The sequence below is a fragment of the Amblyomma americanum genome, chromosome 5, assembly GCF_052857255.1.
Source record: "Amblyomma americanum isolate KBUSLIRL-KWMA chromosome 5, ASM5285725v1, whole genome shotgun sequence".
Classification (NCBI taxonomy): Eukaryota; Metazoa; Arthropoda; class Arachnida; order Ixodida; family Ixodidae; genus Amblyomma; species Amblyomma americanum.
The window spans coordinates 117041289-117065664 of record NC_135501.1 but is presented as its reverse complement, the minus strand read 5'-3'; the positions used below and the strand labels follow the sequence as shown (position 1 = coordinate 117065664).

Here is a 24376-nt window from a genome sequence, read left to right as displayed (position 1 = left end):
AGTGATGGTCCCCGTACTTGCACCTTAATGATGCATAATCATCATAGTCTCATGTGCAGGTGCAGGCATGGGTAATCGGAGCACGCTATTTCGTTCTAAGTGTAATCACGCCTTCGCTTTCAGAAATTATTAAAATTTGTTTCTCCTTTAGAATGCGCACAAGGATCCACTTCCAACCTGCACTTAAAATAACTGACAATTTCTACTAGTGATTGCATGAAATATGATAAAAGGCAATGACGCGCTCCGTTTACTTTTGTCCGCACCTTTACTACATCGCTGACAATGATATGCCAAAAAAAGCGCTCTTGCAACCCAAGAAGCCTATGTTTAAAACTTGCGGAAAATCTTGGGCGAAATGCCCTGTATATTGCCATTGCACCAAACAAATTCTGCTATATCATTAACTGTTTGGAAATCGATTGCACTAGAACCTTATCATCCATTCGTGCCGACTCGTCGTGTACGCTCGCAGAGGAGGAGAAGGTGAGGGCGGGCTCGACGTGCCAGCGCTCGTGCGGCGGCGTCTGCCTGGGGTTTCTGCTGCTGTGCGGCATAATTTTCTTGGTCGTTTTCAACAGATCCTGGGAAGATCGTGAGTGTCTCTTTCGCTGCATGATCGGAATAAGCAGCGAGCAAGTGTTATTTGCCGATCACACGGGACCAGTTCGCTGTTGGTGCGAAGCAACTGGGCCCGTGTTGTCCTTTCAAAGCCTGAGCAGCTGAACGACGGGAATGAACGGACTTTATCAATAGTATCGCTACTGAAACGCTCGATAGGAGTCGCTCGTATGGAATGATGGGAATATGGAGTCCACATGATATAGAAAAATATATAAAAATTCCTGCGCCCCTGTACGGAGTCTATAAACTTTCTATAAGACTTCCATAAAACACTCATAAAATGTGGATGACGTCATATGGAGTCAGTAAGTTTTTATACGCGCATTCCAAAAAAGTATTCACTGACTCCACAAACTGCATACTGCGGGAATATAATGCTTTTGGAAACATGTGAGATTATCGGACTCGCCTTATGGAAACTTTCAGTAAAGATACTGTTGGTTTTGTTCGAACAACAAAAATAAAAACGGAGATGACACAACAGGTACCTGCAAGGGCAATTGCTATATGATCGAAAATGGAATCAAGGTTCGCCATGGCGGTTAGTTAACTGCTACATGAAGTTGAAAGGCAGCTCACGCAATGTGACACCAGTGGCGGTGTCAACTGGAATGGGCGGCATTTTGCGTAATGGCACTATGCTCACGCGTAAAGAGGTTTAGTGAATCACACGACCCAGTGACAGTCACATCGCGAGCTGGTACCATTGTGACGTGACTGATGGCAATGCGTAGTATGACTTTCTATACTTTGCTTCTTTTTTATATTCAGAGGGAGATAAGCGCCGTACTAATAGAACTTACCCCATCATCCCGGAACCATCAGGTAAGAGGAAAATTTCTTTATTCTGTTTTAAATCGACGCTTTCAAAAATCATAATATTCAGTGGGACTAAACCAAAGAAGAGGATAGTTGTATGAAGACTGTTTTTTATTTTTGTCGCAGAAAACGTGTAAATGAGAGCGAGAAAGAGTACATGTGCTACTAGGGAGAAGGTTCTCTGAGGAATGTTTAGAGCCAGATATACTTAGGCACAGCAAATGTGCGCCGCTTTGTCTTGCTTTCATACCTTAGTTCTCACTCGACACGCCTGTAGCGGACATGAATTAAGGTCAAATTAAGGGTTGCTAATGGCTTCCAATTGCCCTATTGTTGTGCGTTCGCAGTGCTCTAAATAAGCAAGAGCCCTCCCTGTGATGGGCCCCAATATGCTTTATTTCTTATCCTTTTATAACCTGAATGCCTGCACCCCGGCAGCGCAGCTAATCACTCCAACGTTCGAAATGCATTGGAAAGGCCGGGTCTACGAAGTACCAGAGTGGAACCATTCATTTACAATACTGGGCCGATTATCTGTGCTGCTTGGACAGCGACTACGCATCTGAAATCGATGCCTAGCGAGCAGCACCACTGCGATTCGCCGCCGGTGACGGATTCGCTTAGTTTTTTGCGGGTGAAACCTTTTTCACTGTACGAAGCTGCGCACAAAGTCACAACTCCTAACTTTCTCCAGAGTTCAAAACCGAAACTGAACAGCTAATATTGCTCTCTAATGGTTTTTATTTTTTTTTGGAATGGCGCTGATGTTTCTGCGCCCACGGTGCACCCTAAGTGCGAACGCGTCGATTAATCTGAATGCCGGATTAAGAACTGTGTGTTGCAGCTCAACTTCATGGTTGCCAGGATTGCGTTGATACTGGAGACGACGAACGTTTGCATATAGTTTTTTCTTTTTCCAACAGGAGGCCGAGACCTGTCAAGTAAGCTTAACTATGCCGCTCATGGCATCGACTTTAGAACAGCGCTTACAAAAACGAACAACCGTTAGGTTTATATTCTGCTTTGGAAATGGGTGGAAGGAAGAGAGGGGGGGGGGGGGCGAGGCATTATTTGATTTTCAAAAATGGTTCCTGGTGGTGCTTGCTAGGTTCACTATAGTGCACTCTATGCATTAAAGCAGCTTTCCACAAACCACCACTTTTTGTTTGAAATGGAGACCTACCCCACTATCATTCTGCATCGCATCATGCAAAATACCGGCCTGTTTTCGGCGCCATTAGCATTTGGCATGCTGTAAAAAATTTTATGGAGACTACCAATAGACTTTGAAAAAACAATTAGCACCAAAATGAAAATGTGCACTAGTGAACTGTGTGTGAATAGTCACACACCACATTTAGGAAAGAAGAGCCCTAAGACGATATCGGTTTGTCGTTGTAACCTATCTGCTTTTTGTTGCAAATAAAGGATTAATAATACTTGAGAACGGTGGTAAGCGCAGATGAAGTCTCGAATTATTTCAGGCTCATATTTGATGGTGACAGCAGCACATAGCGAGGGCGAGTTTTCAAAAGGATGTTTGGTTGAGGAAGCGTTGTCTGGTACAAGTAGGTAGAGCGTTACAGTTATGGCCCAAATGTCGCTGATCACTCTGTGGTTGCGAACGTATCGCTCTGCTGTCTTTAGCATGAAAACTTCTACATACTGTATGGCAGAAGCCATGACAAACCGCGGGCACTGATAGTAATTTGGCCTGGAAGGTTACATTGGACACCTTATCATTCAAAGTGCACAAGTTGGTTGTGGCAAGGCTTGCTATTGTAACTGATAAACGGTCGAAGCATTCAAACCAGGTTTAATTAAACGTCTTGAGCGTGCAAGGCAGCGAGGAGCTCGAGCGAGGAAGAAGATAAAAACCTCTAACCCCTAGATTGCGCAAGGCACGGCAAGTCCTATCTAAAACAGTTCGGCCGCAGTATGGCGCCACTGGATTCATTGGTACTGTGGCATTACTCCCCCTCTCTGAAGGGCAACATCTCGGTGCCGCAACAATGAGAAGCAGGAAGGCAAGGGACGGCGAATGTTCCGGCGGCTGGTGTAGACACGCCTGAAGAGCTAGCGGGCGTGGTACGGCTTCATCCGTGCTACATGGACGACTTCGGGGGTCGGCCGTCTAGAGGAGCGAACTGTTCCCCGGGGGAGAACTTCATAGTTCACCTCACTGACTTGGCGGAGTACCTCGTAGGGGCCAAAATATTGCCGTATACGCTTTTCGGAGCGCCCACGCATACGGATTGGGCTCCACGCCCAAACTTGTTCGCCGGGCTGGTAAAGCACATTTCGGTGGCGGAGGTTATAGCGCCGAGCGTCGAGAACTTTCTGTTGCCGGATGCGCTCTCTAGCTAGTTGGCGGGCGGCCTCAACGTAACGAACAAATTGGGCAGCACCCATATCAGAGCAGGTAGTGCTAGCTGGAAACAGCACTGCATCCAGCATGGTTTTGGCTTCGCGACCATGTACTAAACGAAAATGAGTGAAGCGTCTCGTTTCCTGTACTGCAGTATTATAGGCAAATGTGACGTAAGGGAGTATGGCGTCCCAGTTCCGGTGGTCCGCATTGACATACATGGAAATCAGGTCGGCGATCGTCTTGTTGAGCCATTCGGTGAGGCCGTTGGTTTGATGGGGATAGGCGGTTGTCTTCCGGTGACAGCTGCCGCTCAGGCGCATAACCTCCTGCGTGAGGACCGAGGTGAACGCTGTTTCCCTGTCGGTTAAAACGATGGTGGGTGCACCGTGACGAAGCAGAATGTTTTGGATACAAAAGTTCGCAATTTCGTCAGCGGTAACACGGGGAAGAGGTTTAGTTTCACAGTATCGGCTGAGGTAGTCGGTGGCGACCACAATGTAACGGTTACCCAGTGAGGACACCGGAAATTTGCCGAGTAAGCCCATGCCGACTTGATGGAAGGGGACCTGAGGCGGATCAATAGGCTGCAGTAGGCCGGCTGGCTTAGTCGGCGGCGTCTTGCGACGCTGGCACTCGCGGCAAGTTCTTACGTAATGCTTCACAACTGCAGCAACCCTGGGCCAGTAGTACTTTTGCCGTATTCGTGCCAAAGTAAGACAAAAACAAAGGTGACCAGAATGCCTCATCATGGCACGCCTGCAGGACTTCGTCGCGAAGAGCCGTAGGCACGACGAGCAGATACACATCTTCTGTCGGGCTGTTTGTTTTGTTATGCAGGATGCCGTCGCGTAAACAGAACGTCGACAGTCCGCGTGAGAAGATTCGTGGGGGAGACTGAGCGCTTCCTTCAAGATACTCAACGAGGGGCCGTAGCTCACTGTCGTCTCTTTGGTGTTGAATCAGAACGGACGTGGAGATGGCGCAAAGAAAAACTGAATTGTCGTCGGGGTCAGCTCGGGGGTCCTCGATAGGAGCGCGAGACAAACAGTCGGCATCACTGTGCTTCCTTCGAGACTTATAGACAATGGTGACATCGAATTCCTGAAGTCGAAGGCTCCAGCGTGCAAGCCGTCCCGAGGGATCTTTGAGGTTCGGCAGCCAGCAGAGCGAGTGGTGGTCGCTGACGACCGTGAAAGGGCGGCCATATAAGTATGGGCGGAATTTGGTCACTGCACACACAACGGCCAGGCATTTTTTTTTTGGTGGAGGAATAGTTTGCCTCAGATCGGGACAAGGTGCGGCTCGCGTATGCGATTACGCGTTCGAGACCATCCTGCCACTGCACAAGGACGGCACCGAGGCCGATGTTGCTGACGTCTGTGTGCAGTTCAGTGGCGGCCGACTCGTAGAAGTGTTCACTTAAAAGGATAGATTGCAGCTGATCGAGGCGTTGACAGGTCGCGATGATATCATCGACGGTAGTAGGGTTTTGGACGGCAAGGGCATTCAACGCCAGAGAGCCGATACCCTTCAGGACGTGGTGAACACGGTCAGCCTCGGTCATGGTGTCATTGACACGGCGGCAGAGCGCAAGTACATCCTCAACATAGAAAGTGCACGACTCGGCAGGGCGCTGGATGCGGTCAGCAAGCTTCTTCTTAGCGACTTCAGATCGAACAGCCGGAGAGCCAAAAATCTGTCGCAACTGCTGCTTGAAACTTGTCCAGTCGGGAATATCCGTCTCATGCTTTAAGAACCATGTCCGTGCAACGTGAGTTAAATAAAATGACACATTCAGGAGTTTAAGGGAATCGTCCCAGCGGTTGAACGAACTCACGCGGTCGCAGTGGTCAAGCCAGTCATCCACGTCGTCGCCGCGGAGGCCGGCAAACATCTGGGGGTCGCGTTGACGGCTGCTCACGGTCCAAGTTGCGGGAGCAGCAGAGGGCGAGCGGGAGGAACCCGGGCCTTCGGCGTTCTCCTCTTGAGGCATGACGGCGAGAGTACACAAGCGACGACCGGAACGCAGCTCCAGCGAGAAGTGGGGAAAGAGGATACGGGGGATCCAAGGAGCACCTCCACCACATGTAAGGGAAGACTTCAAGGGAGACGTTTATTCCAGCCCGCTGGCAAAGACGTGCTCCCAGCGAACAGCACCAAGACTCTACGCAGCAGCGCATTCAGCCGTGCGACCTTCCAGAGACCACCCAGCCTCTATCACGTAGCCACCAGCGTGCTTTGGACAACGGGCCTTAAAGTGCTCAAACATCCTCCGGTATATCAGCGTGGTCCCCCTGTATGCTGGCGAACCATGCTTTTCTGTGAGAAGGGAAGGGCAACTTTAATCAAGTACCGTGCGTCTGCGACAGATCTTCAATTGCGCGATCACTTGAAACTTGTACAAAGGGACTTCGGCGACGTCGACAACGCTTTGGTCCTATTTTTTCAAGAAGACACAGTGAACATACCAGCAGCCGAAGCAATCTGGACAGCATTTGTTGGCGCAGCGTGCGTTCTGGGGATGGCAGTGGATTCCTTAGCTTTGGACATAAATCTTGTGCCATTAACTTAGAACCTGGCGAAGAAAACGTGTGTACACATTTTCTTGAGAAACCTGTTGTCGTCGCATTCTATGGTGCCAACTAAACCTGTTCCCACTGATCCAGTGAACAGGAGGCCAAAATTTTATGCTTATATGGTGCAGCTGCGCTTGAAATTTTGGCGGGGGCTCGGCGATCTGTCTGAGCATGAGAAGTGCTTAAGAACTCCGTCTACATTATTGTGCTCAAGGTGTGGTTCCCGCGGAGCAAGTCTCTCCATACTACGCCTTGCCGGCGACGAGCCGCTCGCGGAGTCGTTGAGACCGGCCCAATTAAGGTACAATTCCTGCGAAGTGGCCTCGGGCGCTTGTGCTCACCATAGCCAGAGGCTTAATCTCGCGCGAGCGTCAGGTCAGTGCTTTCTTCAGATGTTTTTTTCTGTTTGCGCGCAGCTATTGAATAAATGCTGGGCATTTTTTCCAGTAGAATAACCAACGTATTGATTACAACAATGGCATTCGAATGAAGACAGCAAAACATATGTTTTTCCTGCACAAGCGCACACTCTCAAAAAGGTGTATAATTAATTAAGAAGAAAAAATTGACACTTCTTTTCGTTGTGTCAGTAATAACTGAAGCTTTGCTTACGCTTGTCCTCGCATTCTTTCATTCATGGAGTTAAGTTTGCTGTCTCGAACTCATTTATTAATTCGAAAAAATTGGCCTAATGAACTTGCTCTTGTGGGTCGTCAATACCAAGTGGAATGGCAATATTCCTGTTGACTCCAACTGCACGTCACTTACACAAAATTCATATTTAGTTTCGCTGAAAACTATTAATTGAGAGCAGACTATAAGCTGCGAAAAATTTATGAGGATTGTTTTAATGCAGGCATAGTTGAATGGCTACCTTTACACCTCTGCTTTTCCGTAGAATGTCGGCTTTCCGTGCGTAGACAAAATTATAAACAGACGCCTTTGAATTCGCAGTCAGCGCCTCTGGCAACTCGGCTGCCTCCAAAATGTCTTTTTAAAGTTTCTGCACTCTAAGCAGGAATTATCAAACATGGAGTTAGTTCTGCTCTAGCGCACTAGAAAGGTCTAGAGCACTAGTGCGCCAGACTCTCTTTTTAATTCCATATAGGCGTGATAGTGTTTTTAGAGAAGGGTTAGTATTTCTGCTTACCTTATCCTTGTTCGATTTAGCGGCCACTGTAAGTTTCTTTTAGGACCGTCTCTAGTATTTTACAAGTTCAGCCTTCATAAACAAATGTTTTGAAGATTGAAATACTGTAAGGTGCGGTTGTGGAAATATTGAATCTAATCATTCATTCTTCAAACCCGTAGCAAAATCTTTCTTTTAAGGCTTTTCCATGGCTTTTATCTAATAGTGAAGACACTCTTAGAAAACCAATAGGAACGATTTGACAGTAGCAAAATAAATAGCAGTAATAGTAAAAAATGCGAGCCCGTTGAGGAGACATGTACAGATATATTAATGGGTATAGTTTAAATTTTGATATATGAAAAAAATCGAGCTCATAAGCTATTTCCTGTTGAAAAATTAGTTGTCCCGAATTGTTGGGTATGATCACTGTTTACTCGACCCAAAGGCACAGCTCTGTGCAAAGAAACAAAAGCCCTTACCATTGCCAAGTTGACTTAATTCTGTTGCGTAATTGCAGTTGGACGGTACCACACTGCTCCGCTTTTGTCGCTTCAACAGTGTTGACCGATTACCACTATAGGAGGCTGTTCAGGAGTATTTCTAAATTTCTTTGAATTCCGTGCTCCATATTCCACTATTGATTACGTGCTCTTGAATCCGTCTCTGCAGGCAAAGAAAGAAGCCTTGAGACCGGTGAATTGAAATAATTTTCGCATTTTTGCTTAAAGGCCACTGCAGTAAATGTCCCAAAAAGCAAAAATACTAACGCGAAAGAGAACTAACAGAAAAAGAGACTAACGAACGAAGTGTTTTTTTAAGCGTTTGTTCTTTTTCTGCGTTCATGCATTGTTTTACTTGCACAATGAAACAAGCCATGCTCTGAAGAGAAACGTAAGAACATCATCTCGGCTGCGATGGCCGTATTTCCGCTCAAGGAAAGCGCAAAAACTGGTGCCGGCTGTGCCATCATGCGCTAGCTAAAGAATCAGACATTGTTCGCATTAATCACTAGCCCTCAACTACGCAGCCGCCCATAGCGCATTTGAAACCTCAGGACGTGAAAAGCCAAGCTTTTACAATTTCCAAGCACGCAGAAGCACGTAGAATAGAGAGAAAATTGTACGGATATCTCGGCTGGCAATAAACCTGCCGATATCACTGCCTCGTTCAGATACAATGAAGTCAAAGTCGCGCGTCGCGAAGAAGCGGCGAAGAGGGCTGAGTCGTAGAGAAACGCGGTGAATGCCTGTCGAAAGTATGAGGGTTGCTTTCAGGATGAGGTCAAGGGTTGAATTCTCAGTGTATACATGAACACCTTCATTACAGGAAAAGCGTCTTTCATAAATGAGTAACGCAGACAAGGCATACACGTGATGAACCGAACTCAGGGCACCTTTACAAGCAGCAGCCGAGAAAGAGCGAACGAGGAAAATGTTCGGCATGAAGTATTGACCTTTTCAACGTTAACACCTCGATTGAGCGCGCGTGCGCGTTAGACTTTGCTGGTCATGCGCCGTAGAGGCCTGTATGAAATCAGACATTCAGAACGCTGCTGGCACAGCCTCAGTGTATATATGGCTGCTCCGAAAAAGAGAGATGTGAAAAGGTCTATGCACACAGACCTTATAGGCACCACTGGACACTCGGTGGCGGAGGAAGCTTAACGGTGCGCGGGGTTGTGTTGAAGTTGACGTTGACCACATGGCCATTGTCATGAGCGATGGCAGGAATGATGAGCGCAACGAAACATCTGATAAACGGTTGCTGGCAACGCTCGGTGTCTACGCATGCCAAGAAAACACGGCTTAGCACGCACGAATTCGTGCAGCGGGTTAGACATGGTGCAGTACACAGTAGGCCACAAGCTGCTTTTGATAGAACTAGTCTTAAATGAAGCACGCTTTTGTTACCCCGTTCACATTCACTGTGATATCAATTGTTGTTCCGTAACAACTCTATCTCTCCTCAACTTTACCTGGATACGCGTGAAGAGTCATGACCTTTAATGCCTGGCCTCGGGTTTAACGCTGTAGCAAACAAACAGTTAAAAAGATTGTTTTTGGGAAGGCTATAAATAAACGATCTACGCTGGCTTCAACATTTATCTGCCTTAACCTTACTCCGGCGGACAGTCTGGATGCTGCGGCGCCCAATGATTATTTCTCTGCGGAATTCTGTGATTGCATCAAATTCATGGAACACGTCACAGAAGGGCTGGCGGAAGTAGCTTTTCCATTCCTCATCATTATCAGTCCATTTTCATCTACTGCAGCGCAAAGTGTTTTCTTTATTCGTCCATCAGCCTGCTAGCAGCGGCCACCTTGGCAGTGGAAGCACCAAAAAACACAAAGCTGCTTCAGATGAGTGAGCGACAAGAATGTTGTAGGCAAGCGATTATGCTCGTTATACAGATCATACACTGAGAACAGTTGCGGTGTACATGCAGCTGTTGTGTGTCCAGTGAATTAGACGATGACTGCACCTTTTAGAATCAAGACTTCTCCATCAGCGTTCATGGAAAAGTTTTGCCCCCTAAAGCAGAGATGAAATAATTTCCTCTGCGGTCTGTCAGAAAGTTGAATGTCGATGTGCAACCATGAACGTACGAGTGGCCCGAATTCAATCCCAATCTTTTCTATTGGTAGCTGTTCTCAGAGATTTTATACAACTATAACGATACCACCGATTTCGTAGCAGGTAATCAGCCACTTGTAGTCTGGACTGACTGAACAGTAATCTGCGGATGCGGTTAGGCACACACAAAGAAAGGAATAAGCTTGTCGGGCACAACGAATTTTCCTTTCTGACAAGCTTGAAAACTTGATTGCTGTAAATTTTCGATGAAATGCGTTATGGCAATTTTTATCAGGAAGTGTCAGGAAGATTTTTAATTAGACTCAATTAGATGCTGAGCATTACGTACTTGTTCCTTCCACGGTTCGCTCCTTAGTTTTCAAAAAGCAAACAAACTCGAAACCATTTTCAAGCGTTTGAATTTGAACTTTTAATCAGTAGATACCACAACGAAAAAGTTGGCTCGTAATGATGGTATCTATTTTTAGTGCTGTAATTTTTCTATATATTGCCTCGTTTCCTGGCGCGGAATTTTTTGTTTTCTCGTTTATATGCTGTGCAAGCCACCAGGTTCAGCTTGCCAAGGAAAACACATATGATTGTGTAACTATCACAAAAGAAACCGCAATAAAAGATGCTAAGTGTCCCGTGGGCAGTTTATCAATAGCAAACAGCGTGACGGCTATCGAGTAGGCCGTTGCGATTTTAACTGTGAAGATGATAGGAAGAACTAAGGGCAGCCCAGATAAAAACAAAGAAGTAATGTAAATTGCCCTTCGAAATTTATAGAGCCAGGTAAGCCTCTTTCTCACCGTACATGGGAAGAAACGTGCTGTAATTTATGACATTGCTCGCACCCAGTAGTCAGTATATAATGCAAGATTATGTCAGTCGATCTACTGGCACATTTTCAGAATAGTGGGTTATATTTTGTGCAATAGGAAACAATTAGTCACAACATAGGAAGACCATACTCTGATGCGCAGCATGCAGCAGCCATAATTTCATGAGCTGTTCTTTCGAGCACACTGTCAAAGAGGAAAGGCACAGCAAACTAACACTGGTGTGTTACCTCAGAAGTCAGAAGAGGTTTATGCAATCGCATTTTTATTCCGGAAGTAAAGGTTCAGAAATAAATTTTTTTGGGGCATATAGCAAGTTAAAAAAAACGACAATGCGAACCACCTAAATATGCTGCCCGGAAGCAGTGTCTTTTGTTCGTTTCACATCGGCAAAAAGCAAACCCCGAAGGACGATAATTGTAAAAATGAGTGCTTAAAATCACTAGGAATAAAAATTGCTGCTGATGTTTTTTTTTTCTCTCGTGCGAGGAAACATTATTATTAACATTGTGTTACCAATTTTGATGCATCTGTTCGGTTGTTGGTCCAGCGTGCAGGAAAAGTAAACGAAGGCAAGCTTCCGTGATATCACTGATGACGCAACTGTAAATTTTTCCGGGGCAGCTTTCTTGTGGAACCAGAAGAAAGTAACCGTGTCCAGCCACGGAATACCATTGCTCGCTGCGGTATAATTTCTTAGTGGTTAGACGCGCCAAGAGCCGGACGAAGACCAGACTAAGGGCACCGGGAAACTGTTACGGAGGGCAGTGCACCGGACATGGAAAGACCTGGCAAAGGATTGCCGGGCCCAGCAACGCTATACGCCTTCATTTCCGCCCCGACACTTGCCAGTGAATTCATCGTCCTGACCTCATCCCTGGCGGATTCGCTTCCAAGGACGAATGCGGAGCAGTGTGATGGTACTGTAGCCCCGTGCTTGTAAACAACAGATAGTTTGGACGTACAAGGTGGCCTGCTGGTAGAACAGTAGTATCTTTTTACTTATCATAGACCAAAGATCTTCAGGCGGGCGCTGTAGGGGATTTAAATACAAGATCCAGGCCTTTGGTCAATAGACGCCCGCTGCTGCAGCAGCTCAGACAAGTGAATTTCAAGTCTTCATTTAGGATTTGCTTCGGAATAAGCAGCACGTCTAGAGGCGTCGTCTATGTCGCAACCGTGTGTCCTGAGGCTAAGGCGGGCATATCCAATGGTAAGAATTGCCAATGGCGGGATATGGAGATTTTAGGCCTAGCACATAATCTGCTAATGTCAATAAGGGTTGCTGTTTTCTTCCTTCTTTTTATTTCGGCACAATATTTTGCTCGACAGTTGCAGTTCATGTTGCTCCCGTTCAGAATGCCGGACACAAATCGCCTAAATTCAATGAAGCTGAAAGGTTAACTAATTTTTTGGGGCATCTTATGTTTCCAGCACAGCGCACTTGGATCTTCTACTTTCTGGATATTGCGATTAAAGCGTCTGCCTCATCCTTGGATTTCAGCAGTGATGTCTGTGATTCATTTAGAACGAGAGGTTGACCGAAGGGTGACTAACAGCGATGTTTTTTTTTTTGGTGTACGTAAAGTGTAGTTCGTTGCATGTTTTTGCACAGATTGGCGAGAGTGCTCTGAGGTTGTTGTCATGTGAAAGGAGTATATGTTGAAAATTGCAACTCGAAAATCAATCTAAGCAGCACTTTTCTGTGAACCCCTTCAGTGCAGACGAGCCTTTAAGCACGCAACGATCGCCGTCCTTCTCGTTGAATGGTAGAACCTGAAAAAGGAAGTGTACACATGCGCGTAGCGTTCGGTGATAATGCATTAAATTTAAGGTGCCGAAAACAAGGAGCTGTCGCTGGAACCTTCACGCGAAGGCAAAGCCGGCGCGAATGTAACTCCCGCCATGAACTGCGCCACCTGCTTATCTAGAAATTTGTATTAAACATGCTTGGAGCACCAATGGGACATTGCAATGATATTCGTAAACTGGCATGATTTCTGTAAGAACCATATTGATAATAATTTGAGATGGAAGATAATATTCCGGAATTGAGTGGAACAAGACCACATCGCGCCTCTCAGATCCGGTTGCATAGTGTTTTAATTTCAGCACCTAAAATAAATCACATAAAGCTGTGACGAACCACACTATCCTTTCACCAGCATTTTATCTAAACTAATAATGAATTGTTCTCATTTTTGTAAAAATACAAGCAACTACGAAAGAGAAGCCAGAAGACCAAGTAGCGTATAACGTGCAGACGACGACCAGCTTCCAGGGCTCGAGGTGGGTTTTCGTTTTGAGAAACTCACAGGAAACAAACGCGGTGACCAAGTTGGCGTCTTGCTGTGATATACAATGTACATTAGCTGTGCAACATTTAAACTATAACGAAATGCGGTTCCAGGTGGTTAGTCAAACATTGGATGCTAAGTATTTCCGCCTTTTTTTCGCTCTTGGAGTTTTATGAATTTATTAGAAGGCCAAAACCATCGCCAGTGTTAGCAATAGATCTTATTCATGAAGATCAGGCGTCAAGATCTGCCATTTATTTGCTGTGCCTCCATCACACTATCAGTGCTTATCGTTAATTTCGTCTCAAGTTGCGGGTCTCTTTCGGCTGTACTCTTACACCTCCTAAAATAGAGAAACTACGGCCTCCACAGCCTACCGCACTGCGGCTCTGGCTTTCTCCGGCACCCTTGCAGTCATACATGAAACGTCCGCGCTGCCCACGGTTACAAAACGTGGATGAAGCTGCCGCGTGTCCGTTTCCGAATTCTGTATTATGGGCAGTTAAGCAAGGCAGATGCAGGTGTAGAAAATTATTTACCTTCTTCTGTCAACTCGGCTTCGCACTGCTTTAGGGAGCCGCGCCGCTCTCACGCTCGTTCTTCTTCGCCGGCGGGAAGGAAAGTTCATATATATATGCGTAGACTGCGTCACGAACTGAATTTTTGCGCGACATTCTCTGAACTGGCCATTACATTAGTAAAACGAGCTTTTGGGCAAGTTGGTTATTTTGCTTCCACATAACTGCAGCGTAAAAAATTACGAGCACAAAAAAGGGGAGAAACACATACGACACGGACAAAAGCTGCACTCACAACTGATTTTATTTCGCGGAACCTTTATATTTCCGATTCCTGGCGAAATAAAATCAGTTGTGAGTGCAGCTTTTGTCCGGGTCGTATGTGATTCTCCCATTTTTGTGCTCGTAATTTTTTACGCTAGAGTTATGCGGATGGCCATTACATGGATCTCAGGACGGCGTGATACACAACTGCCTCACAAAAATATAAAAAACGCAGGAAAAACCAAACCTGTTTTACGCTTCGCTCTCTCTGATCGCAATAAATGGGACGGTTTCTAATGTATTCCTAAATGTCGTCTTTTTTTAAGGAAAGAGGCGGAAAGAATTAAGTTTACTTTTCGCGTGACGGTAAGGAGAAGGCACCCTGCTTCTGTTCTTCCCCTCTAAGGCCGAATTAAAACTATAGAGCAGTTGCAATGCCACAGGTGCTTTCCTCGACACTAGCCTCAGATGCCCATGGGCATTGTCATGCAGGTGCTTTGGATACAGCAGCTTAAACGTAATGCGTCCCCGAGTTATAAATATAGTTTCTGTTTAGGCGGCTGGACAAGCTTAAATTTGCATAAACATTCATTATATGAAAAAAGGGAGGTTTTGTTTAGTCTTCTGGGTTGGGCTCTCGGATTTTCCTAAAGTAGGATGCGTCGATGGACTAGTGCTGCTTTCAGGCTGGAGACTCCGCTCTCACCGTCGCTGTCTTGAGATATCTTCCTTGCTTGGCTTAACTGAGCGCAGTGTGAGAGTGGACTGTTTGGAAGACAAATTGGCCGGTATAGGCTGGAAATATGCGCATTTGGTGCGCTAACAAGACAGAGTAGCAACAGAGAAAGTAGAAGCAATAATTTGGGGTTACATATGCAAAATAATCTAATATATCGGAGCAGTTAACCCTCCCCGAAACTCGTCGCCTTCTGAACATTTGCTACCTTCTCACAATAATGTAAATTTCAAATAGGTGCCAAAATATTACGAAGCCTTCGCTTACAGCCGCAGTTGAATGTTTGCCAAAGTCAGTCTTTGAAGATGTCCAGCATCTTCACATAAGCATACTAACCCTGCACGAATAGTTCGAGGTCACAACCAGTTAACTTACACCGCTCTTGTTAGCCCGACGGCGCAGAACTAATTATTGAGATAAATATACATTGTTTTAAGTCAACTGCTATGCCATTTTGCAATATATTGCTGACATACAGCGCAAAGGCGTGTGTTGCCTGAGACAAGCTAATGAGTAACATAATATGTACCAACATAATTGTTTAACGGAAACGCTGAGTCTGCTTGGTTAATTCATGAGCTCTCTTGCTGTAATTAAATGTACGTTTTAACTGTTGCTTTCGTCGGATATCATGGTTGGTTGCTTACTTTCAAACTGTGCACTTGATTTGCCCGCATGATTGAGTCAGCGTAAGTTCACGAAAGCCTTAAGTGCTCTTGCACTAAGAATCGCAGCTCAGATTCTGCAATATACATCAAGTGTCATCTTGCGCTTAGCATACTGTATTATCTTACGCTTAGCTTAAGCCCAAGGTTGTGTCAGCTACACCCCAGTGTTTGCAGGCGATGCTGTTCTGTACATCCATTCTACAACCGACTTTTACGCAAGATGAACTCGTACGACGACTGGTGGCCTGTAAATTATATTTTCAAGGTTGGAGCATCCCTCCATCCTTAGAAAAACAATAAAATGCACAAAAAAAATTCGTATATTGTGCGTTTACATCACCAGCCATAAAAGTTGGCCTCTACGTTTGAACGCGCACGGTTTATTTTGGGCTGGTTGAAGATGCGTCCATAAAGGATTTTCTACAGGGGCAGCTGCTTAGGTTACATTTACGGATTCGATGCAATGGCATTGCACTATGCCCTCCCGACTCCTCCGCCTGCAAGGGCGTCGTGCGTGAAGTCATTTTAACACGCCTTGGCAACTCGCTATACTCTCTTGTCCAGTCACACTCTCGCCACAAGATACAACGTAATTAGGCCACGCGAACTGTTCCAGGAATGAAAAATAATAAAGAAGGAATAATGACGTTCAACACCGCAAGCCGCTGCCGCTGAATCTCGCGCTACCAGCTGCCAAACGTTCAGTGAGTTTATTTAGTGATCGTTATCAGTGATTATTGGGAAGCTATCAGAAAAAAATATAGAGGAGCTTCTCCGTGCCGGCAGGTTGCGAAGTTAGCCAACGTCCCAGTAGTCGGTTGGACCAATATATACGCACCGCAGCAGTTGAGAGGGAGATGTCCTCAGTTCGGGAGGTATATTTACGTGTAAAAAATCAGAGTCGTATTGAATTTTTAAGTTGTAACCAGGCATGAAAGCCATTTACTTAAATTCGACGATGCAGGAAAAACATAAGTCAACGCATGAAAAGCTGAAAGTTGTTTCTTTGCTAGGCGCTATCTTTTTCGAAATAGAGAAGTAATTCTGTTCTGTTATCCAAAGGATGCCTTAGGAAGAAATTAGACAAATGTCTCTGTCGGGAATATTGTGCGACGCGAGAAAGTTTACGTTGCAGTCGATGTGTGATAAGATCAAAAAATACAAAATGCTGCTGCCATTCTAAATGTGCGTTATGCGCAATCTTAAGAACACGGTTGGCACAGGCAGCTTCGAAGGGTAATTAATTCAGCGTAATAAGTTGTCACAGCTCATAGTGCACTTGGTATTTCAGTAAATACAAGAAAATAATGTTGGATTTCAGCCACCAGAGCGGCGTGTACTGCCTCACTCGTAATTCTAATTTGAACATGTTCCTATGCTTCACTTAGTGTAATATATAAACTACCAATCCGTAATTTAAATATCGTACAATAATGCGCTACAGTTAGCAAGACTCTCATAAACCATACTGGTTGGAGCTACGTTTCGCTCTTTATTGTATATTTTATATTGTGAGACAGAAAAACTGAGCAGGCTCTTAAGAATCACGAAATTAAAGTGGCGGAGAATACTAGCGTGCCTATATAAGCGTACATTAAACGTTGTTAGCTTTCAGCACGAGAAAAGAAATGTGTATTCTTTCGCCCTGCGTCTCTGGACCTAATCAAACTTGTAAGGTAGTTTTCACCCAAAGAACAAGTACGTGAAATAAAAATGGTGAACGAGTTCATTGTGAGCTTTTTTCTAACTGGCTTCGGGAATTAATATTAGCACCAATACGAGCTTCTGGCGCGCGCGCGCGCGCGCACGAACGAACGCACGCACGAACACACACACACACACACACACACACACACACACACACACACACACACACACACACACACACACACACACACACACACACACACACACACACACACACACACACACACACACACACACACACACACACACACGCACGCAAGCACGCACGCACACGCCCGCCCGCCCACCCGCCCGCCCGCCCGCACGCACGCACGCGCGCGCGCACACACACACACACACACACACACACACACACACACACACACACACACACACACACACACACACACACACACACACACACACACACACACACACACACACACACACACACACACACACACACACACACACGCGCGCGCGCGCGCGCCTACGTGTATAGGTGCATGCATGAATGCATACGTACATACGTGCATGGATGCATTGCTCAAATCTATCCGGGAAAAAAACAAGCTTCAAAAATGCGGTGCGTACCTCTTTCCTTGTTTCGAGACGTTCTGTTTATGCAAACTACCTTCAGAAGGGCGTAAAGCGCCACGCGGTGCCCTTGATGTCGAAGGCGCTGAAAGCCAGAGCTTAATTGAAGGGTGATAGCGGGAATAGCGCGCTCTGGTTCAATTTCAGAGACCTCTCATAACGACTAGAGTATCTCATGAATCATTCAAGGTGTTAAGAAACTGAATTTTGCTTTCTTTATTAAGAAAAAAATTTTGGCTGCAACTCGCCGGTTTTCTGCGTCTTACTCTGCATTCCAAAAACAACGGCTTGTTCTATGCCTTCTGTTTGAAGATGGCCATAACAAATAGAGAGCCCTTTTTGATGTTTAATGCAAGAATGCCCTGGGGCAAGGCGTGCCGGCGTTCACCGCATTCGAAGTTGGATGCAACGAGGGCAGTATTGCGGTTTTAAGGAAATATGATTTCGGAAAACAAGAAGCACGCTGTTAAGGGTGGAAAATATTTTCACAGCTTTTCACTTGTAAAAAGGAGTGGCGTAAAATAGAAATACACAAATATTAAAAAATAGACAACCAGACAGCTGCGCGTAGGGAGAGTATCTGCAGTGATAAGACTACATAAAGTTATCTATTAGGATAAATAATTCCTTCATATAATGTCGCTGGCTCGAACATGTGAACTGCCTTTTAAAACTGGTCTTTGAAGAACGACAGTGCTGTAGTGCTTCTAGGCCTTAAGGTTAGCTTAGAATAATAAATACGATGAGATAATCGAGGATACCCTCTCTTCGCTGCAAACTCTTCATATTTTCTACAGTCGTGCTTTTTATGTTAAGCTGTCGACCGAAAAGGAGATGGATATGCGTCCATTACTGCCTTTCTTGCATAGTATGGCGAGAAATGAAGGCACTCATTTGAAGCGGTGAAATTTTTTTTTGGAGGGAAAATCTCTGAGTATACGGAGTGCCTGTGCGATTGAGCGCACAACTTATTGCGTTGCCGCTACAGTGTGCCTTAGAAAATAGAATTGCGCCCGTTATAATGCGCCAATTAGGCCAGTTAAAATAGAATTAATCAGTATAACATTACTGTCTGCATAGCACTCATAGGTTTTCAGGAGTATCTTTAATTTTTTAAGGAGCTTTAAAGGGCCTCGGAGGTAGCGAAAGATATTAGAGGGTGTAAGAACACAAGAATAAGGAGCGGTACGAAATTTGTCTGAAGAATATATATAAATTAGAAAGAAATGTAGCTGAGATATCTGATCAAATTTGTTATCATATGAGCGTTCATTGCTTACAAATTATGGGCACTTGGAAAACGTGCCGATGGGAAATATTGCCCCAATCGAACAAGTTCGTAAGAATTGCATGTATAGTTTTAACTAGTATATGGTACGACAGATGGCCATGCTTATGATCCTGGCCTGAAAAAAATGATGACCTTCCACCCATAATGAGTAGGTTGGTACATTTTTTTCTTGATCTGCTATCATTGATTTTTATGGCGGTAAGAAAAGAAGCCATGCTCAACAAAACGTCCAGTTTTTGCGTCGAACGTATTGTTGTTTCATAAAAGTTGTGTCGTATATAAGCGTCAGTGTTAATGACCTTACGAGTGTCAATCCTCAGTAAAAGCTACCGTCCATATCATCAGCACTTCCTATTCTACTGGGCGCGCTTCAGTGTTTTAATTTTATGTTACTTGGAGCTTTTGCCAGTTTACACACCGAAATACTCTTGAGTACTTTTACATGAAGCTCCAGCGAAGTTTCGTGTGAATAGTGTAAACGAGAAATTTCACCCGGTGTGTGTAAGTTGCAGTTGGACTGCAAGTTATTGGTTTTTTTATCGAGTCAATTGTGGACGGTATGCCTTTCAAGACGTCATGTACTGATGATTCATCGTAAGGGCATAAAAAGTAAAGAAATATATACTGTGCACTCCGGTTGCACTAGGAGAGGGCTAGCGTGGAAAGGTGTATCGAGAAAGTAGCAGAGTCCGCAGCGGTGGCTAATTTTTCGCGCTCAACGCAGAACTTCAAAAGCCTATTAGTATTTTATAGCTCTTCTTTAGAATATATTACATGAAAAATTCTACTAAATTTACGCTTTCAATTTTGCAACCACTTTGCTTTCTTTTTCATTACCTGTCCTTCAATCAAAGGGCCTCCCTAAGTGAAGCGATGTGCAGAGTAAAAGCATGTCGCCTCTTTTAAAAACTGCTTAAATGAATCATTGAAAATAACTGATCCTCTGCCTCGTGCCTCCTCCACCCCAGCAGTAAAATCAGCAGAAAATTTTTATATTTATATCAGTAGATCACGCTTAACATACTGCCGCCTTTAAGAACCACCTCCCTTTATCAAACTGCAGCCCAGGACCAGAATAAATGTCTCGCAATCACATACGTCCTCTCAAATTCAGTGTAGCTTAAAGCTGAGCAGCTGGCGGCCCTTTCCAACTGTCGAGACGGAAATTAATAAATCTCGACCAAAAATGAATTTACATCAAGTTTGTGTGAAGTTAAACTAAAGTAAGTAAAAGTCGATAAATCGCTTTTTCCGGTCGAGGAGATTTAACAAGAGCTCAATTTCCGCCGCTTCAGCAGGGCCGGAAGTGAAACACCGCGGTCGTGTTCTTCGACAGCGATCACCTGCCACTTCCTAACCTCGGTCTTTCAGCCACCCTATACACTCTCCCCATTGATCCACTGTTGGGCTTTGTTTGATCATATATATCCCCCCTTTAGTAAAAAATACCCTACAACAAGAAACGTTGGTTGGGGACTGATTAAAAAGTTGCTACTGGAAGCAAACTCCCTTAAACGGACATCAGATATGGTATTTGCTTGGTTCTTTCTTAAATTGATTCTCGTTATCTTTCATCATAATAGTTCTAAGGTTCGTTTTATCTATGCACAGTAGCGAACAAAGTTAAACAAGAAATATTGTAGATATAAGGCTCATGGGATTGCCATAAACTCCTCACGAGGACTATGAAAAATGGTATAACTGAATTTTAAAAACATTTGAAAAACTCCCGGTAATTCTTCGTGCTTAGACGATGCTTTCAGTGAACTTTCTATTTCTTGATGCATTTATATGAAAATTTTAAGCGCATTAGAAATATTTTGAGACTCCTCTCATAAACTCCTCTAGCAATTCATATGTTTATGGGTTTTATCCGACATTTTTGCCGTGCCGTAAGCTCACAGGACTCGCTTGAAGAATATGAATGATCACGCGCCTAGCGCGTAGTTGCATTTTTCTACCGCGGTTTATTTTTTTTTCTTTTTGAGGGTTTAACTCGCACCTCTTTCAACGACCATAAGTACTCATCCGGAATAATAATGTAGCACTCTGAAGAAGAGAGGTCCCCAGTGAAAGCGTCGGTAAAAGCTTGCTATCTTCTGCAGCGTAAGCTACACTGGCCGAGGTTGAGCAGCTTCGCCTGGCTCCTGGAGAGCCGTGCTGCGCATGCGCGAGGAGCAGTGACGTCACACGGCGCACAGCTGGAACGCCGGAGCAGAGCCTCGCTGGTCTGCGCATCCTATGGAAACGGCACAACGTGAGCAACCACGTGACTGGTCACGTGACCAACCGTGTGACGGACCACGTGACCACCCACGGCGCCGCGCCGGCGGCAGGAGCTCCGCACCACGCGACTGCTCACGTGATCAACACCGTCCCCCCCCCCCCCGCACACTCATTGAATAAAAATAACCATGTGTCGAGGCTGCAAATCGAAACGGGGCCTTTGGAGTGTGAGGCGTACACGCTACCACTCCGCCACGACGGCTCAATGCTTAGCCGTGAATAAAGGCGCATGTAGTGAATGCGCGCCTTTCATATATTAACTCTTACGAACCTCGGTGTCACCGCCCTTACGTTACGTATATCCTGGCGTAACAGTTCTAGGTCATCATCAATATTTTTTCACGGCCTAAGTTATGGTTATCAAATTTTGCTTGGCACTGTCATTTGAAAAATCTAGAGGGAGAAAAATATCACACATACAATTAAGACAAATCAAATTCCAAGAACAAACCTCGTTTCCTTTGAAATGGCTGACCTAACGAGCGCAACAAAACAAACAAGGAGAGAATTGATATCACTGATGAAGAAACCTGCTCAGTTATCTGAATATTAAAGCAGCAAACCCGCAACGCAGAAAAATGACCGTTGTTCCAGAGCTTCTGGGCACTGCAGATAAGCCGCGGTGCACGAAACAGTAGCCCCTTCGGGCGCCGCGTCCACATATGTGGCCGCGAGCTAAGCCTCCTATTTTCGCATGCAAGCTGAATTTCCTCCTTTTATTAACGCGCTCTACCATTTTGACCCTCTCTCTCATGTTTGTGGCGCCATCTCTTCTAGCTACAGCGAAATGGGTTTGTAAAAATAAAGAAAATGTGTGCATCACGTCGTTTTTTTGGATCGGCGTGTAAATACCTTTACTTTCCGCATTCTATCTTTACAAATGATGGCGAATGATCCAATTTAAGTTTCAGATTGTGTCGATAGGTTAATGCAGAAACGGCGCACCAATTTTCATCCTTACAGACGAAGAAAAAGTGCTGCGGTGGACGTTCGAAGTGGCGCGTCCACTAATGTGGACACGGCGCCTTAATGCCGAAAATATCAGTGGCATTTTCTCCCCACAACGCGCCGTTTTTTTCGGCACATATGGTAAGAAATGGGCGTCGTGCTTATGGGCGTTGATAACTCTGCTTGCACAAAGAGAACGATGGATGACTCCAGTGCTGAAGCGCTTGTCATGAAAATAGCCCATGGAGAAGCACCTCCAAAGAAGTGCGGCCGACACAGCAATGAAGACCCGCAAATGATAGCAAAGAACCGCCAGTTAGCTGAGCCGCTGCTGACAAACCCAGCGCGCTGTGACCAGTGCTTAAAGTCAGGGTGGTCTAGGAGGGCCCCCTGCCACTATTCAAAAAGGGGTCAGAGACCACCTGTGCTTGATTGCAGAACGCACAAATCCGAAGGAAGCAACCATTTTCAATGACGGTCAGAACGTTTTTCTCCATCGTTTTGAAAAATTCGCAGCGGCTTTTACTAAGAATCATTTCATTTTCTATGAAACCCGACACGGCGAACCCGTGCCCTCATACCATGGTAAGTTCAGAGCTGGCCGCTCAGATTCAAGGCTACAAAAGAACAATCAGCTCATAGGTAGAGCGAGAGGACAGTTTGTTGCCTAGGTGTGGGGTACTTTGTAAGATACTAACGTAAGTTTTTCGTTAATTTCAATATGCATTGAAATAATTCTCAATGTACGAAGAGACTGTCGTTTCGCACGTTTTATGCGTGCAAGACTTTAGTTACTAAATGTAACTTCCTCTTGGTATACGCAGTCAGAGCGCCAACAAATTTTTGGAATGATATGAAAAAGGAGATCCAAACTGTAAGGACTACTTCACCTGAAATGATTCCGACACAAATATTAAAACAATCGAGCACAGTACTGGCTTCGCTCAACGCAACCAGCTATGCAGAAAGAGTTAATGGAGCACAATGGTGCGTTCAGAGTATGAGAGTGCACTTAGGCCGTACACAAAGGCTGAAACAGCAATTGTCCTTTATTACGCCAAGCTATTTGAAGGATCTGCCCGGTAACTATAGTTATAAAGCCCCTCCATCCTAAAAGCAGCGCGTTGAAGGGACACGTTTTACCTCTCGACATTAGGGTACACTGCTAATCAAAAGAAAGCTTTACTCTGATAGAGGAACTAAGAAGGACGCACAGTGAAATGGCAGATGTGCTCGAATTGTAGCTGCAGTCCGTTGATAGCGAAAAGATTACGAATTGAAAGGCTTTCGTTTCTGGAACTCTTGCTGCGTCTTCACATAAAGTGATATCAGCAATTTGCGCGCACGGAGTTATTGTTTTCATTTCTTGACGGGGCAAGAGAAGGAAAATATCTAAATCCTTTGCCTCCAGTCGTGTCATGAAGAATCTCAGAGATACGGTCTCTTTTGTGCAATATGGTAGTTAAATCCAGGTGCCATTGAAAAACCCGGGTGTCTTAGACTTAAGATATTTAAGGGCTTCGTTTGAAGTGATCCCTGAAAACCGAAAACGAAATGTCACCCGCAGTTTAGGGGCAACGAGCAGTGCTCGATGTAGAAGGCCGTTCGTCTCTACGGCTCTCCTAGGTCGTGTTTGCGCCGCTCGCGGGCACAAAAGACTGCTGTTTCCCAGAATCACGCCCATATGAATCGTGAACGCATTTCCGGTAAGAAAAAAGACAAATGTAATACGAGAATAACTGTTTTTCTCTTTTTAATGTTCTGTGACATTGTACTTCCATATTTCAGCGCATGAAAAGTACCGCCTACCGCAGCTCCATTGTCCTCGTTTGTTTGAACCCGTATGCCTTCTGTGTTCCTACCCGCCCTGAGTGCCGCTACTAAATAATTGTTTTGTGTTCATGATTATCGCAAACATTTTGCCCTGGCTTTGGCCCTTGTTTTGTTTCTTGGCACTATGCTATATTGTCACGAAGTGGTGACTGCAGTCCGGAGAGAAGATAGGCTGCGAAAACGGTCTCTTTGAATAAATAAGTGACACCGACCAGTGAAAAAAGGTTCGTTCTTGACGTTTCGGCTTCCACACGGAAGCCTTGTTCACAATGAATTCATCGCCAAACAAGGGTCGTTTAAATATGATCGAATAA

General features: G+C 45.1%; 1 long non-coding RNA gene across 1 annotated transcript; it reads left to right on the top strand.

Annotated features, from left to right (window-relative positions):
- Window positions 1–1395: 1395 nt before the first annotated feature.
- On the top strand, window positions 1396–21370 carry LOC144134950 (uncharacterized). Its single transcript, XR_013315319.1, has 3 exons — window positions 1396–1449; window positions 2367–2384; window positions 21101–21370. It is a non-coding gene; the product is annotated as an uncharacterized LOC144134950 (long non-coding RNA).
- Window positions 21371–24376: the final 3006 nt, after the last annotated feature.